This window comes from Myodes glareolus, chromosome 2 (assembly GCF_982192425.1).
Source record: "Myodes glareolus chromosome 2, mMyoGla1.1, whole genome shotgun sequence".
In the NCBI taxonomy this organism is placed as follows: domain Eukaryota; kingdom Metazoa; phylum Chordata; class Mammalia; order Rodentia; family Cricetidae; genus Myodes; species Myodes glareolus.
Genome location: NC_142027.1, coordinates 110,619,767 through 110,635,139, shown reverse-complemented (window position 1 = coordinate 110,635,139; position 15,373 = coordinate 110,619,767). Strand labels below are relative to the sequence as shown.

At 50.1% G+C, this 15,373-nt stretch overlaps 1 protein-coding gene across 1 annotated transcript in view; it reads left to right on the top strand.

Moving 5' to 3' along the window:
* The first annotated feature begins 360 nt into the window (after positions 1-360).
* Positions 361-15,373, top strand: part of Srrm3 (serine/arginine repetitive matrix 3) — a 71,575-nt gene continuing 56,562 nt past the window's right edge. The window contains exon 1 of the mRNA XM_087903540.1: positions 361-519. The gene's annotated coding sequence lies outside the window, so the exon portion shown is untranslated. The remainder of the gene's footprint in view (positions 520-15,373) is intronic.

Sequence of the window (15,373 nt, the reverse complement as noted above, 5' to 3'; positions counted from 1 at the left end):
AAAAAATATTCTCTCCCCAGTGGGGTTTTATTTTTACACCCCTACACAGCCTGCCAGGTCCAGCCGCCAGGACATAATGACAAAGGACATCTTTGAAAGTGTCCCCTAGCTGTCTAGCTGCACCTGGCTTTCAGGAAAAGTGCTGGTAAGGATTCTAGATGCTGAGGACCGTGTCCAGTTTCAAATGAATAACTGCTTTTGCTTTCAGGCAGCGCTCGGAATAGACTTGCCCCGCCTCCTGCTGGGTCCCGCATCCGCAGCATCAGGTACTCCAGGCCTGGAGAGGGCGCTGTGAACCGCGAAATCCGGGACGATCTAGCCACCAAGCCGACCAGGAGGCCGCCTCGATGGTGGTGCGCTGTCCAGCATTTCAGCAATCGGCAGCAGCGCCCGAGGGAAGACGGGGGCGCGGGACCGTGGGGAGGCCACAGAGCTGCCTTGCCAAGCAAAAGACCCGAGACAAACGGGACCTGGAAACCCGGCTCCAGCACCCAGAAGACTGTAGAGGTCAGCGGAGAGGTAAGAGCCTCCGATGGGGCGGGGGTGTTTCCCAGAGGGGCTGGGCTGGGTTGGAGCGCAGGCCTCCCCTGCTGGGGGACCCAGATGTGTAGAGAAGATCAGTGTTGAGGGGTGATTGCTGGAGTTATCTGTCCGAGGGATCAGGTAAGGTAGAATTAGAGATAGAGAATGCTGTTCTTTTCACCTAGAGTGATGGAGAAAGTGTGAATTCAAGGGTCAAGGGGAAGACTCTCCTGGGCATAAACTGACCATGATCCAGTCCATGAGCATGCTAAGAAGGCCCTCATTCAGTTGCCCTTCCCCCCAACTTAGGAGACTCACCTGCTCCCCAGGGAAAGGAGACCCAGATGCAGGGACACTATAGACACCCATCACTTGCAGAGGTGGGGAGAGCAGGCCACCCCCACCCAAATCTGGAGCCTCTGTCCAGCAGGGGAGTGCCTGTATAAGGGACAGTCTGGCCTTTTTCCCAGCTACCCAAATGCCCGGGGGAGGCAGGAGCTGGCAGTGAGAACTGGGTCTCTCACAGACTGGCATTTATTCTCACACTGGGGAGCGGATGGAGGATGCAGATGTGAAAATAGCCACAGTGAGTTTAGAAGGACATTCTGCAAGAACTGTTAAGGCCCTGGGTAGGTCTAGCCTATGGCAGGTTTCTGGTAGAGGACTGTGAGGAACGACGCAGCCTCTGGCCTGCCAGCGTCTCTCACTTTCTTCCAAGGGCTTGTGCCTGGACAGTGATGCCTCCTGCAGTTCTTGTTTCTGACAGCCTGTTCCCATAAGAGCAGACCAGGAAGATCTGGAGAAAGGCCGCGCAGGTCAGGTGTGGCACTCCAGTGTCTGTGTTCTATCCCAGCCATAACTTCTCATTCCCACTGACACCTCTCCACTCAACTGCTCTGAGCATGGTCACACCTGCACTAGTCTTTTCTCTTGTATCAAAAGCAAAAAGGCAGTTACTTTGAGAGGCAGCAAGAGTTCTTCTACCCAGAGGATCATCTTAAGGTCATGACCTGGACTGATACCAGACCTCCTCCTCTCCCAAAACCAGAAATAGAACTATGTTGACTAGGAAATCGCTCCCACAGAATCCTAGTTCTGGGGTTCCTTGACTTTATATCTGATCCCACTCTCCTGGGTCGGGTGGAGGAGGCATTCTGGAAGGATGACTAAAGAGGGTGGATTGGGTTTTCAGAGGTGAGCGGTGGGTGGCTTGAGAGTCAGGGACTCTGAATTCAAAAAGGCACGGGATTAAATGTAGGTTATGTGACTTCAGGTAAACCCCCTAGCCTTTCTGCGTGTGCCTCCTAATGTGTAAACAGGTGGAGTGCTAATCTCTTTTGTCGTTGAGGGTGACTCTCGGAGCACTTACTGAGGGAGTGGGCAGAACCTTTTGTGGTTAAACTACTGGGATAATCTATATAATGAATGGGAAGCTGGTTAAATGGTAAGGTCAGTTGAGATGGCTCAGAGGGTAAATAAGAACACTTGCCGTCAAGCCTGACAATCTAGATTTGATCCCTGGGTCCCACATTATGGAAGGAGAGAACTAAATCCCACAAGTTGTCCTCTGACCACTACATGGGCACTGTCACTCCTGTCTTTCCCTCCACAAATAAATAAATGTAAACTAGCCAGGAGGTGCTGGTGCACACCTTTAATCCCAGAACACAGGAGGCAGAGGCAGGCGGGGCTCTGAGTAAGAGGCCGCCTGGTCTATGGAGTGAGTTCCAGGACAGCCAAGGGCTTTACAAAGAAACCCTGTCTCGAAAAACAACAACAAAAAAGTAAACTGTAAGATGCCTAAGACGCTGAATGATGCCAAAGATGCTAGATGAGCGTCAGCAAACTGATTACAAGTAAACATTCTTTACAGAGATACACCGAGGTGTCTAAAGTATATCTTTTGATTCCCCAAAGACATCTCCTTTGGGAACCATATTAATTGAGGGTATCCACCAGAGTCTATGCTTGGCATAGGCTACAGCGGACCCAGCTCACTCACCAATGCTTCCCAAGAAAGATCTCGTTGGTCCTTTTTCGAAGCTGAGAGTCGAGGTCTGACTGACTTTTTCAAGGTCACAAAGCCACTTAAGCTATCTTCCCTGGGGCAGAAGTATTGCTGAGGACCTGTCCCAACTTCTGGCTCTCAAGGTCCAGATCAGTGTCAGTCTCTTGACTCGCGACTCCATCTTACAGGTGTGGAGCTTAAGGCGTACACAGTGAGGTAGGGTGATGGCTGCCCCAAGGTCACTGGGACGTTTGGTGGTAGAGTATCCTTTAAACTGGCATCGGTGTACCCCTACTGCAACCTGCCCTCCATCATGGTGCCACCCTAAGGAGGAGGAGTCCTATCTGGTCACTAGTATACCTTCACCCTACCACCACCTCCATTGAACAAGCTCTTGCTGACCTCAGCAAGCCAGTGGCTGCCCATTCCCTTCTGAGCGGTTAACTCTCCCCTCCTCACACAGCCTAGAGTCAGAGCAGCTGGCAGTCCTGCTGGAGTCAGCCTCCCTCTCTACCCACATCTCCTCTTCTGCCCACAAATAATTCACTCGAGGCCAGCACCATGGCTTTCCCATCTTAGAAGTAGGTTAGGGCGCTGATGAGAAAGGAGATTATGAGTTTGCTTTTTTAATGTTTTCTTGCAGTTCTAGGGGTGGATAGGCCTTACACATGCCAAGCAAGTATTTTGTACTGAACTAAATTTCCCGACCTGTGTCTCTTCCTTAACCTACGCTTTGAACGATCACGTGACTATGAGCTTTCACACACACTCATCTGGTCTACTGTCTTCCCTTTGCAGAGGATCCAAACAAGATCCAGAAGTATGATATAGTTTTTATCAAGGTCTTAGTGCCATCTAAGGCCTCTGTCTCTGGGACCCAGAGTGACTTCCAGAACACAATGCTGTCCTTGGTTCTCCATGCTCCCCTGGGTAACCATCTCTTAGAGTACTGTGGGCTAGCACAAGTCAGGGGTAAGAAAGCTGCAGGGCTGGGGATGGGAATCTCAGGGCGTTTCTGAGCCCAGCTCCAGTCCTGACTTCTTTATGACCTTCAACAAGTCCCTTAGAAACTCTGGCTCCCAGTGTCCCTGTGTAGAAAATGATAGAGTCTCACGAGATGACCACCCAAAGTTCCCATCAGCGTCAGGATTATTTTAGATTATCTATTTGTTTTTTATGGTCATTGGTGTTTTGCCCACATGTATGTATGTGGAAGGATGTCAGATCCCCTGGAATTAGAGTTACAGACAGTTGTGAACTGCTGTGTGTGTGCTGGGAATTGAACCTGTTTCTCTGGAACAGCAGCCAGTGCTCTTAGCCACTGAGCCATCTCTCCAGCACCCCAGAATCAGGATTTTTAAGATCTCTCTACTCTATAAATCTGTATTATCAGTCCAAGCCTGGTAGTGAAGGTCTATGATCCCAATTGTTTGGAAGGCTGAGGTAGGAGGATTTTTTTTTTTGAGGTTAAGGCGAGTCTGGGCAACACAATGAATTCAAGACCATCTGGAACAACTTAGCAATACCTTGTGTCAAAGTCAAAGGATACAACTCAATGGTAGATGATTTGCTTAGTAAGTGAACCCGGATTTAATCCCTTCTAACACACACAGACACGTGTACACACACACAATCTGGGGTTTGAGGAAAGGGCTCAATCAGTAGTGTTTGTTATTCAAACATGAGGACCTGAGTTCAGATCCCCAGCACCCACATAAAAAGCTGGGTGCTATGGTATATATTCACAATCCAACCATTAGGAAGATGGAAACAAGTGTATCCCTGGAACTCACTGACCAGCCAATTTAGCTAATCAGCAATCCCCAGGTCACTGAGGTCCTGTTCAAAAAAAAAAAAAAGATGGAGAGCACTTGAGAAAGACATGTGACATCAACCTGTGGCCTTTACATGCATATAAATACATGTATTGATGCACACACATGTCAGGAAGTCCGTGGTTCCATCAGCAGAACTTATCTCCAGTGTTTCAAGGTTTGATCTATCAGTTGCTGCAGCCAAGCAACTTTTCACCAACAGAATCAACTTCCAAAGGGGGCCGTGTAGCCTAGAGAAGCCTCTTGGCTGCTCTGAGGGTCCCAGATACCACGCTGAGCCAATTTCAGACTCCTCTCTAGTTTGAATTTGGAGTGACCAATAGGACACCAAAAATGCCCTCCACCTATCTACCAGGATAGGTGTTCCTCAGAGCTAGGAGGCTCCCAGCACTCCCAACATGGGGCAGAAGCAATGAGAATGGTTTGTGGAGTCAGGGAGAACAAGGCATTTTGCTGATTTCTACCAGGGAGGGCTGGGCCTGACAGGAGTGTCTTGTTAGGGTGCCTAATGCAAGAAGGCCAGGAGGAAAGAGAGACCTGCTTGGTTCTGACACTTTGACCCAGAGAAGGGCCAGGAAGCTGAGAGAGGGAGGATTCGTGAAGGAAGAGGAGATCAGTGATAGGGACCTGCGGAGGGGCAGAAGGCTTGGTAAGGAGAAGGGGCTCTAGGAGGTGGCCTTGTTTGGCTGTAACATGGAGAGGAAGAGGAGGTCAGGGCTCAGGAGTTGACTCAGTGGTAGGAGAGCTTGCCGTGCAAGCATGACAACCCGTGTTCAATCCCCAAAACCCACAGTAGTGTGTGTGTGGGGGTGTGTGTGTGTGTATGCCAAGCCGATGGTGCCCACTTGTAATCCCACCACCAGGGAGGCAGAGATCTCTGGAATTCTTTGCCCAGCCTAGACCGACTTGCAAGCCCCAGGTGAACTTGCAAGCACAAGGTGAAGAGGACTGGTTGATAGTTTAGTGGGTCAAGGCTTGTGCTGCCAAACTTTATCACCTAGTTTGATCCCAAGGACTCACAAGGTAGAATGAGAAAAACAAGTCCCACAAGCTGTCCTCTGACTGTCACACACGCATGCACACACACAAATGCACACACGTGAATGCACACACACAAATAAATGCACATGCACATACACACACAAATGCACAAATGTAAATACACACACACACACACAGGGAGGTAGGGAAGTGGGGAGGTTAGAGACAGGGTGAGAGGTCTAGAGGCCTTTGATAGGAAGAAATTCTTAACCAGCTCTTGCAACTGCAGTCTGGACCAGCCTTGTTCATCATGTGCTACACCATGCTTTCTGGCTCCTTCACTCTCTTCTGGGTCATGGGCACAGGAGGACGACAGTTCCACCTGCACCCTGGTCCTTTTAGCCCTGTGTCATCCAAAATGGGGCTCTTGGGGGATCTGGGCAGGTGATCAAGATCTGAGCTGACCCCTGGCCTTGCAGAAAGGCCCTTCAATGGCTATGCAGACCTTGGCTCCAGAGCAGCCCACCAACCCCCTAGGGGTCCCACCATATTAAAAGCTGCCAGCCTGCGGCAATGCTTCCTCAGCAGGCAGCCTAGTTTCAGCCTCTGCCGCCCTCGCCCTGGCCTCCTGCCCACTGCAGAGGCTGCTGTGCCAGCCAAAGCTAGCAGGCAGAGCCTGGGTCTCTTGGTATCTTGCTGGGGCCTCTGAAAGCTATGAGAAGGTCGGGCCAAGCTCCCTGATCCTGGAGCACAGACAGCTTTGCCATTTTGGGGGGAGGGGTTCCCTTTCTGCCACCATTCCCAGAATTATCCAGGACAGATATAGGCAAGCAAACACAAATTGGGTTGAATTCTTTCTTTAGCAGGGTCACGGGCTAGCCTAGGCTGAACTTAAACTTGTGGCAATCCTCCGACCTTCCAAGTCCCAAGTGCTAGGATTACAGGTATATACCACCACACCTAGCATGTGTTGAATCCTTTGCTTTTACAAACGGTCCGTTTTCAAGCAGGCCGAGGTGCACACTGGCAATCGCAATTCCGAGGAGTACTGCCTAACATGCCTCTTCTTCTTCTTCTTCTTCTTCTTCTTCTTCTTCTTCTTCTTCTTCTTCTTCTTCTTCTTCTTCTTCTTCCTCTTCCTCTTCCTCTTCCTCTTCCTCTTCCTCTTCTTCTTCTTTTTCTCCTCCTCCTCCTTCTTCTTCTCTTTTTCTTCTTCCTCTTCCTTTCCTCTCCTCCTCTTCCTCTTCTTCTTTGTGAGACGAGGTTTCTTTGTATAGTCCTGACTGTCCTGGAACTTGCTCTGTAGACAAGCATAGCCTCAGATTCAGAGATCTGCCTGACTCTGTCCTAAATCCTGGGATTAAAGACATGGGCTACCCCAGACGGTGGTGGTGCATGCCTTTAATATCAGTACTTAGGAGGCAGAGGCAGGCAGATCTCTGAGTTTGAAATCAGTCTGATCTACAAGAGCTAGTTCCCGGACAGCTAGGAAAACCCGATCTCGAAAAACAAAAACAAAACAAAACAAAAAAGGTTTGCACTACCACCACTTGGCCATTTTTAAAATTTTTACTAAGTTGGATAATGGTAAAGTACATGCTTAGAATCCCCCAGTGAGGTGCTGAGGTGTGGCTCAGTGGTAGAGCCCCTGCCTAGAATCCCTCAGTGAGGGGCAGAGGTATGGCTCAATGATAGAGCATCTGCTAGCATGCACAAAGTCCTGGGTTCCATTCATTTGTAACACACACACCACACACACACACACACACACAGAGAGAGAGAGAGAGAGAGAGAGAGAGAGAGAGAGAGAGAGAGAGAGAACGACGTTCCCACTACCCAAGGCCGTGCTACCTCCTCACAGGCTCACAGCTGCATGAGACGCTGCTGGGAGAAATCTGCGTCCATTTTTTTTTTGAACTCCAGCCTGAGCATCCTTAGGGGTTGTTCAAAAGCATACTATTCACCTTGTGCTGGAGCCTGAGCATCTGTGAGTTCATAAAAAGAGTGGATGTGGGTAAGGCTGCTTTCCAGCAAGCCAAGGAGAGCAGAAAGCCTCACATGTGGTGACCCTCCTGTCTCCGGCAGGTCCAGCCTCAGGGTCTGGGCGGCTGTGTTTGTTTGTTTTCTCCTTGAAATGAATGACTTTGGGGCCTGGGACAGAAGAGCCAGAAGGTGAGGTACCTCCGGTTTGTCAGCGCCCTATGCCAGGCACTACAAAAGGAAGTGTCCAAAACCGCTGGTGGGGAATAGGCCTCACATCCCCGGGGAGAACATGGATCCAGGGGAAAGAGCTCAAAGCTAGAGTCAGATGACAGTCGTCTCCTAGGCTCTGCTTTCACCGGAGCATCCCTCCATCCTCAGGACCGTCTCCTGTGGAGAGCGTGTCTGCCTCCTGGTGCACAAGAAGTCGTGATGAGGGATCTGACAGCAATTCTGCAGGGATAAGACGCAGTGCTTATCCGAGACAGCAGTCGCTGTCTGAGTGGCTGGCTCGACACAGTCTCTTTGTTCCTGGGTGCCCGTGAGCCCCAAGGACACAGAGATCACTCTCACCCCCACCTTGACCTTGAAGATTCCCCAGAGCGGTTGTGGGGACTGACAGATACGGGCCTCTGAGGTTCGGCGAGACAGACGCTCTAGACACAGCGGTGTGAGCTACGGAAGGGGCCCCTGATAAAGAAGGTGCCTGAGGAATGATACTCAGAATAGCGAGGGTAATGGCATGGCGGGGTGGAAAGTCTTTGGTGAGCCGGGGACCAGTGGGACACACCTGCCATCCCAGCAGTAGAGGCCGGAGGATGTGGAGTATCAGACCAGATTGGGTACACAGGAGGACTTTCTCAAAACTCTGGGGGAAGAAGATGGAAGAGAGAGAGAGAGAGAGAGAGAGAGAGAGAGAGAGAGAGAGAGAGGTGAGAGAGAGCGATGAGATGAGAAAGAGAGAGGAAGGGAGGGAGAGGGAAAGAAAGAGATGAAAGAGAGAGGAGGAGGAGGAGGAAGAGGAGGAGGAGGGAGGGAGGAAAGGAGAAATATACCAATATACCGACGCTAAGGCTGGGAAGGAGCTACTTACTGTTCAGAGAAGGAGAAGCTAGTGTCCACTAGGGCAGGAAGTGACCGCACAACTGAAGAGGGGCAGGTTCTGGCCCCCAGGAGACTTGACAGGGATGGGTATGCATGTGCTCAGACTAGAATCTCCGAGAGAAACAGGAATACCAGCGGTGGGGAGAAAGCCAAGGGTAGAGCCTTCAGTTTATCCCCAGTTGATAATCCAACCCTTAGCACCTGACAAAGACCCCTGGTTAGCAGAGTGGCCTTCAGGGCTGCTAGAGCAGTCACCCTAGACAGGTCCCAGAAGTATTCTGGAAGAGATGGATGCTGAGGCACTCAACTGGTCCTGCTGATGGCCAGTCTTATCCCCCTCCTAGTCACCCACTCAGTATCCTCCGAAGAACACCTCTTTGCTGCTTGCGAGTATGTGGGGTGTGTGTGTGTGTGTGTGTGTGTGTGTGTGTGTGTGTGTGTGTGTGTATGTGTGTGTGTATGTGTGTATGAGTGAGTGTGTGTGTGTGTGTGTGTGTGTGTGTGTGTGTGTGTGTGTAGCTACGCATGCACACATGACTGGCGGAGGAATTGACAGTCGGTGTCTTATTTATTTATCTGCCTATTTACTTATTTATAGACAGGGTCTCTCACTGGCCTGAAGCTCACCAAGTAGGAGAAGCTGACTGGTTAGGAAGCCCAGGGATCTGCTCATCTCCGCCTCCTAGCACAGTGACGATAAGCACACTTTCTTAGAAAACAACAACAACAATAGATAGATAGATACATAGATAGATAGATAGATAGATAGATAGATAGATAGATAGATAGATAGATAGATAGATAGATAGATAGACAGACAACAAGGGTTCTGGGGGCTAGAACTCAGATCCTCCAGCTTGCCTGGTTGGTGAACACTTTGCTGATTGAGCCAACCCAATCTATTGTCCTATTGTCTGTTTTTGCTTTGTTTTTATTTTTTCGTCTGTTAATTTGGACTCTTCTAGATTTTTATTTTCACATACTGTGCTCAGGCACACGTGCCTTGTGGAGCTCAGAGGGCAGACACTCACAGGAGGAGATTTTGAGGATCCCACCCAGGTTAGCAGGGTTGACCACGAGAGCCTTTACCCCCTGAGCCATTTACCAGACCCATGTGGTTTTATTTGGCTGTTTTTTTATTTTCCTGGCTTTGGCTTTGGTCTGTTGCTTTGAAGTTAATGTCTCATGTATTCTAGGCTGGCCTTGAATTCGATACACAGCCAAGGCTGACCCTAAACTCCTGATCCCCCTCCCTCTGCCCCCAAGTGCTAGGTTACAGATGTGTGCCACCCTGCTCCCCACTGAACTGGGAATTCTTCCTTCCTCCATCTTCTTCCCTGGAGTAGCGGGGAGCTGATGGGGTCATTCCTACCTCCATTCAGTCCCTGAAGCTTTGCTTGGTGCCCTCCTTCACTCAGTGGCTCCGTTCGTTGTCACCCCCTGGTCCATGTAGGACATTGGATGAAGGAGGTTGTGGGACCATCTTGGCACTGAAGCCCTCTGCTCAGCAGACAACTTGCCTAGAATCCCCCAGTGAAAGGCTGGGCATGGCTCCATAGTAGAATTCTTGCCTAGCCTCACCAGACTTGAGGCTCCATCCCCGATACCGCAAAAACAAAATGTCCTTTTTGCCTAGAGTGGGTAATGTTTCTGCGGGTGATGTGGCTTAGACGGGAGTGTCAGGCTCTTGAGCAAGATAGGGCTGCCTGACTGGACCTCACAGAATCCAGGCAGGTCTGCCAGAAGGAAGGACACTCCTGAAGGAGGAAGAGAGATGAGGGAAGCCCAGGGCCAAGGAGCCTGGGACTCAGCAGGAGATGGAGGCAGCTTGTGAGGACGTTAGTGCCAGGGGTGGATGTGAGGCTCTGTGTTTCTCCTGCAGGCAGCAGAGAACACAAAGAACGTTCCCAGTGGGGACCCACTGGACAGAACTGTTTGGAGAAGGGCAAGCATAATTTAGACAGATGGAGACTGGGAGGGAGATAATATGTTTTCAGGACACAAATCACATGACCTGGGACCAATTCGGGACACCTAAATTCACTGCAGCATGGTCTGATGATACAGCATGCCTGCCTCTATGCTTCTAGAAGAGTCCATGATACGAAAATTCCTACGACCCAACCTAAATGAGCGAGTCTAAGGGTAAATTTTGTTTTGTTTTGTTTTGTTCGAGACAGTGTTTGTGAGGCCCAGGCTCTCTTGGAACTCACTCTGTAGACCAGGTTGGCTTCTAACTCATGGAGATCCACCTGCTTCTGCCTCCCGAGTGCTGGTATTAAAGGTTGTATCACTGCCTGGAAAAGGGTCAAATATTAAAGCACCCGGATGCTAGTGCACACAGAGAGTTGGAAAGCAGAGCATCTGGAAATGGATCTCGGCAGTAGAGCACTCACCTAGCACAGGGAGCACTCACCTATCAAGGGAACACTCACCTAGCACAGGGAGCACTCACCGAGCACAGGGAGCACTCACCTAGCACAGGGAGCATTCATCTAGCACAGGGAGCACTCACTAGCATAGAAAAACTATGGGTTCCCAGCACCAGAAAACTAAGAGAAAATAAAAATGTAAAAGAATAATTCTAATATTTAGGAAACTAAGTTGTAGGATGGAGAGTTCGAAACCAGCCTGGACCTTGTCTCAACAAAAATTACAAAGTTGGGAGTGTGCCTCAGCGGTAGAGTACCTGCCTAGCACAGACCAGGCCTTGGGTTGCATTCCAAAATAAGTTCTTTTTGACTAGTTAAGAACTACTGTCCCGTTCTTAAATATGTGGTTCCCTCTGCCCAAAATGCCCTCCTTCCTCCTCCTCTGCCTCCTTCATCTCCAGGCTCTGCTCAGACATTTCTGTGAGGTATATCAAGTCAAGGTGTTTCCTATGTGTCCCCGAGGCTCCTTCTGGCTCAGCCCTCGACATCTCTACTCTCATTCTTCATTCTTCTTGGCTCCCTGTACCGCATTTCCCAGGTGCCAGGCTCTGCCGCCTGGGTTCACACATCTCTCTCATCCTCACAACACCCTACGAAGTAGGGGTTCCCACCTGAGGGAAACTGAGGCATGGGCCTCAGCTCAGAAGTAGTACGACCACAGTGGGTGGGAGCACGCTGCTCCCAGATGCTCGGGCTCGGTGCCATTTAAAGGCAAGGACCTGTGCCATGTGTTGTCCTCAAAGGTCCCTGTGCTGCATAGGTTGGCATTAGGGTGGTTCATTCCCTCCTCTTCGGAGGGACCTGGAGGCTGGCCATTCCCGTTCATCTCATCCAGGCTACTGTGCAACTTGAGGAGTCCATGGCCTTGGCGAAGGTGAACTATGAGGCCCGTGGTCTGGGAAGGAGGAGGCATCAGACATAGAGAGTCGGCTCTGGAACCTTAGCCAGACAGATGCAATTTCCCTTCCTCTCCTGGCCTCTCCCACAGACGTCTCTTCTACTGGGAACTGACCCCAGGACCTTGCGCATGCTGAACAAGTGACAGCCCTCTGGGCAGCAGCCCTAGACCCTCACGAAGGGATTCTAAGCAAGAGCTCTACCACTGAGCTACATCCTCCGCACTCTTTTTGCTTTTGACTTGCAGACGAATTCACCAAGTTGCCCAGGCAGGCCTGAAGCTATCGGTCTCTGGGGATGACAGACCTGTGCTTGTAGACTCAGCTCATTATCACCCTTCCACCCCGGCCAGGGTCGAGGCAGAGATCACGGCACGAGTGGATTCCCACGTGGGGATGGAGATTCCCTGTTGATGGCAAAGCAAGAAAGACAGGCATAGGAAGGCATGTGTACCCGTCTCCCCCAGTGTGACATCAAGAGCCTCACCCCTTCCTTCCCAGAGAATCAAGGGCCTCCTTCATAGCCCCGCTTTCCGTCCCTGAGGGATCCACGGGTTATTGTCAACGATGCTGTTAATTAACTGCTTAATTAACTATTTAGGATAATCAGATTAATTGACATTAATTGGTTACCATTTGTCAAGGACCCTGAAAAGCCGTGCCTCTCAGAGGTGAAGTGTGTGTCGAGCACTGGGCAGAGGTCTCGGAAGGAACCGTCAGTATGCTCGAGAGCCGAGACTGAGCAGGTGGCAGGCCTGGCCAGGACCAAGGGCTTCCAGCAACCGTCCTGGGTCTGTCTGAGCCCCCTCCCGTCTAGCAGGCTGAGCTTTTGAGTGCTTTGGCGTCTCTTCTCCCTTGGATGTTTAAGAAAGGGCTTGGGGGCTGGTGAAATGGCTCAATAGGTAAAATTTCTTGTCACCAAGCCCGCACGACATGACATGAGTTCAAGCCCCTGCGACTCACACAGTGGAAGGGCAGAACTGGCTCCTTCAGGCTGTCAGATGACATCCGTGTGTTTGCTATGGCATGCACATGTGTATGTGTGTGTGTGTGGGGGGGGGGTGAGCACACAATCTTTCAATCAATTTATTTTTTATTTTATTTTTATTTTTTATGGTTTATTTAACTTTATTTTATGTGCATTGGTGTGAAGGTGTCAGATTCCCTGCAACTGGATCTTCAGACAGTTGTGAGCTGTCATGTGGGTGCTGGGAATTGAACCCGGGTCCTCCGGAAGAACAGTCAGTGCTCTTAACCACTGAGCCATTTCTCCAGCCCTCAATTTATTTTTTTTAAATGGTTTGAGGCAGCTGTGTATGGCGCCTCTACCACGCAGCCTGGCTGGGGCTGCCTACTTTTATGAGTTAGAGCTCAGAAAAGTAAATTCTCCCGTTGTTCTTTCTCCCTTTCTCTCTGATACACCAGCCGACGTCTGAGCATGGTTTCCCCCTGCTCTGCACGTTTTTGCTTTCTCTGAAGCCCCGGCCGTCCCTTCTGCCATGGAGCTACTTGTTTTCTTGCACCCTAGCTCAGAACAGCATGCATGGCCTTTTCCTTCCTCTTCTCCACCCCCACGCCAACAGCTGCTGGCCATGAGCCTGCCTGCCCTGTTGCGGTTTTTATTTTCTCTCAAAGTTGTAACGAAAGCATCTTCCAGCTTCAGATAAAATGAAACAAAAAAGGTTTGATACCTGGGGATGGTGGTTGGGAGGCTGAGGCAGGAGGGTCACAAGCTCAGTGACCTCCTGAGTTACATAGTTGGAGGCTAGCCTGGGCTGCAGAGGGAGAGCCTCTCAAAGAAAGAAAAGGTTTGAAAGAAACAGTCGGGGCGGGAGTGGGGGGTGGGGAGGGCCTCTGGGGGATGATGGATGTGTCATAAAGTGCTTGCCACACATGTGTGAACCTGAATTTGATGCCCAAAGCTGGGCGTGGTAGGGCATAATCGTGACTCCAGTGCAAGGGAGATGAAGGCAGGAGGATCTCTGGGGCTCACTGCCCAGCAAACCTGGGCTTAGTTGACAAGCTGTAGTCCCCGTGAAGGGCCCATCTCAAAAAACAAGGAAAGCCAGGTTTGGTGACTCATACCTTTAATTCCAGCACTTGGGAAACAGAGGTAGGCAGATCTCTATGAGTCCAAGGCTAGCCTGGGCTACAGAATGAGTTCTGGGACAGCCAAGTCTGTTACACAGAGAAACCCTGTCTTGAAACACAAGACAAAACAAAAAATTCATTAGAAAATAAAAATAAAAACCAGGGTGGACAGCTCCTGAGGAATGGTGTCTGGGGTTATCTATGGCCTCCACCGGCAAACCTTCACTGTATGTAACATACACGAACCAAAGAAAAAGAAAGGGGAACCAAGGGAAGGAGGAAAACTCTCCTTCCCCCATCCATAAGGGAAGTCCTCCTGAAGAGAGACCTAATTCTAAATGTGCTATAAGTAGGTCACCATATAACAACTGCTGGGGTGTGGCACACACACACAACTTTTTAAAAAACCCAGAAAAATGAAAAAACAAAGAAAAAGAAGAAGAAGAAAGCCAAATCACTGGGAGGTGGTGGCACACACCTTTAATCCCTGGGAGGCAGAGCCAGTCGGATCTCCGAGCTCGAGGCCAACCTGGCCTACAGAGTGAGTTCTAGGGCAGCCACGGATACACAGAGAGGCCCTGTCATGAAACACCAAAAAATAAAAACTAGGAAAGATGAGCAGACTAGGTCTGATAAAATGTGTCAGATAGTAGCAGTGATGAGAGAGGCTGATTTGCATTGTTTAGTCAATTTCAGCCCCTCAAGCCCACAGTACATTTCGACGCCTGTTGAAAAAACATGACTTACCGTTTTAGATTACAGCACTTGAAACAACAACAAGAAAAATTACTATGAAATTCATCCTACGTTTTAAGAAGGGAGAAAAAAAAAGTCAGCCCACTCAAAAATGCGAGTGTGAATTTGTCTTCAGAGACTTTTCCCCCAAATCAAATCATCAGATCCAAGTTGAAAGCAGAGAAAGGACTCGGGAGCCTGCAGTCTCGTTTCGGTGAATTTTCTCTTTTGTGTGAATTTGTCTTATTGGGAGCGTGGTCTTGACGCTCTGGCCTCCACCTCCCAGGTGCTGGGATTGCAGATGTGTGCCGCCCCTGCTTGAACCCGAGTCTTGCCTTGATTTTTCTATTGACCCCTCCATCTCTCCCCTCCCCTTCTCTGAACCTTCGTGGTGAGTCTCTGGTCTTCCTAGAAGACTACATCCCCCCATTTGGTGCAGTGAGTGTGTAGATTTTTAGTCACTAGAGATGCATATAAATGTGTGGCAAAATAAAGGGGTCTATCTGGTGAGAAAATGGAGCTCCCGGCACAGAAGTGCTTCCCCAGCAGGAAGAGGACTCCAGGCTTGATTACAGAGATCGTTAGTGTGGAAAGACACAGGGAACGCACGTGATGTCTCTTTCTGTCTCTTACTCCCTTTACTGCCCAATCTTGCAGCCCCTGGGGGAGGAAGGACCAGGAGAGACTGGAGGCTGTTGCCTAGCAACTAGAGTCGCATCTGGATCAATAGGAAAGGCAGGCGATGCTCCAGCCCCCAACCCAACTCTCTTTGGCTCTCTCTTTGATCTC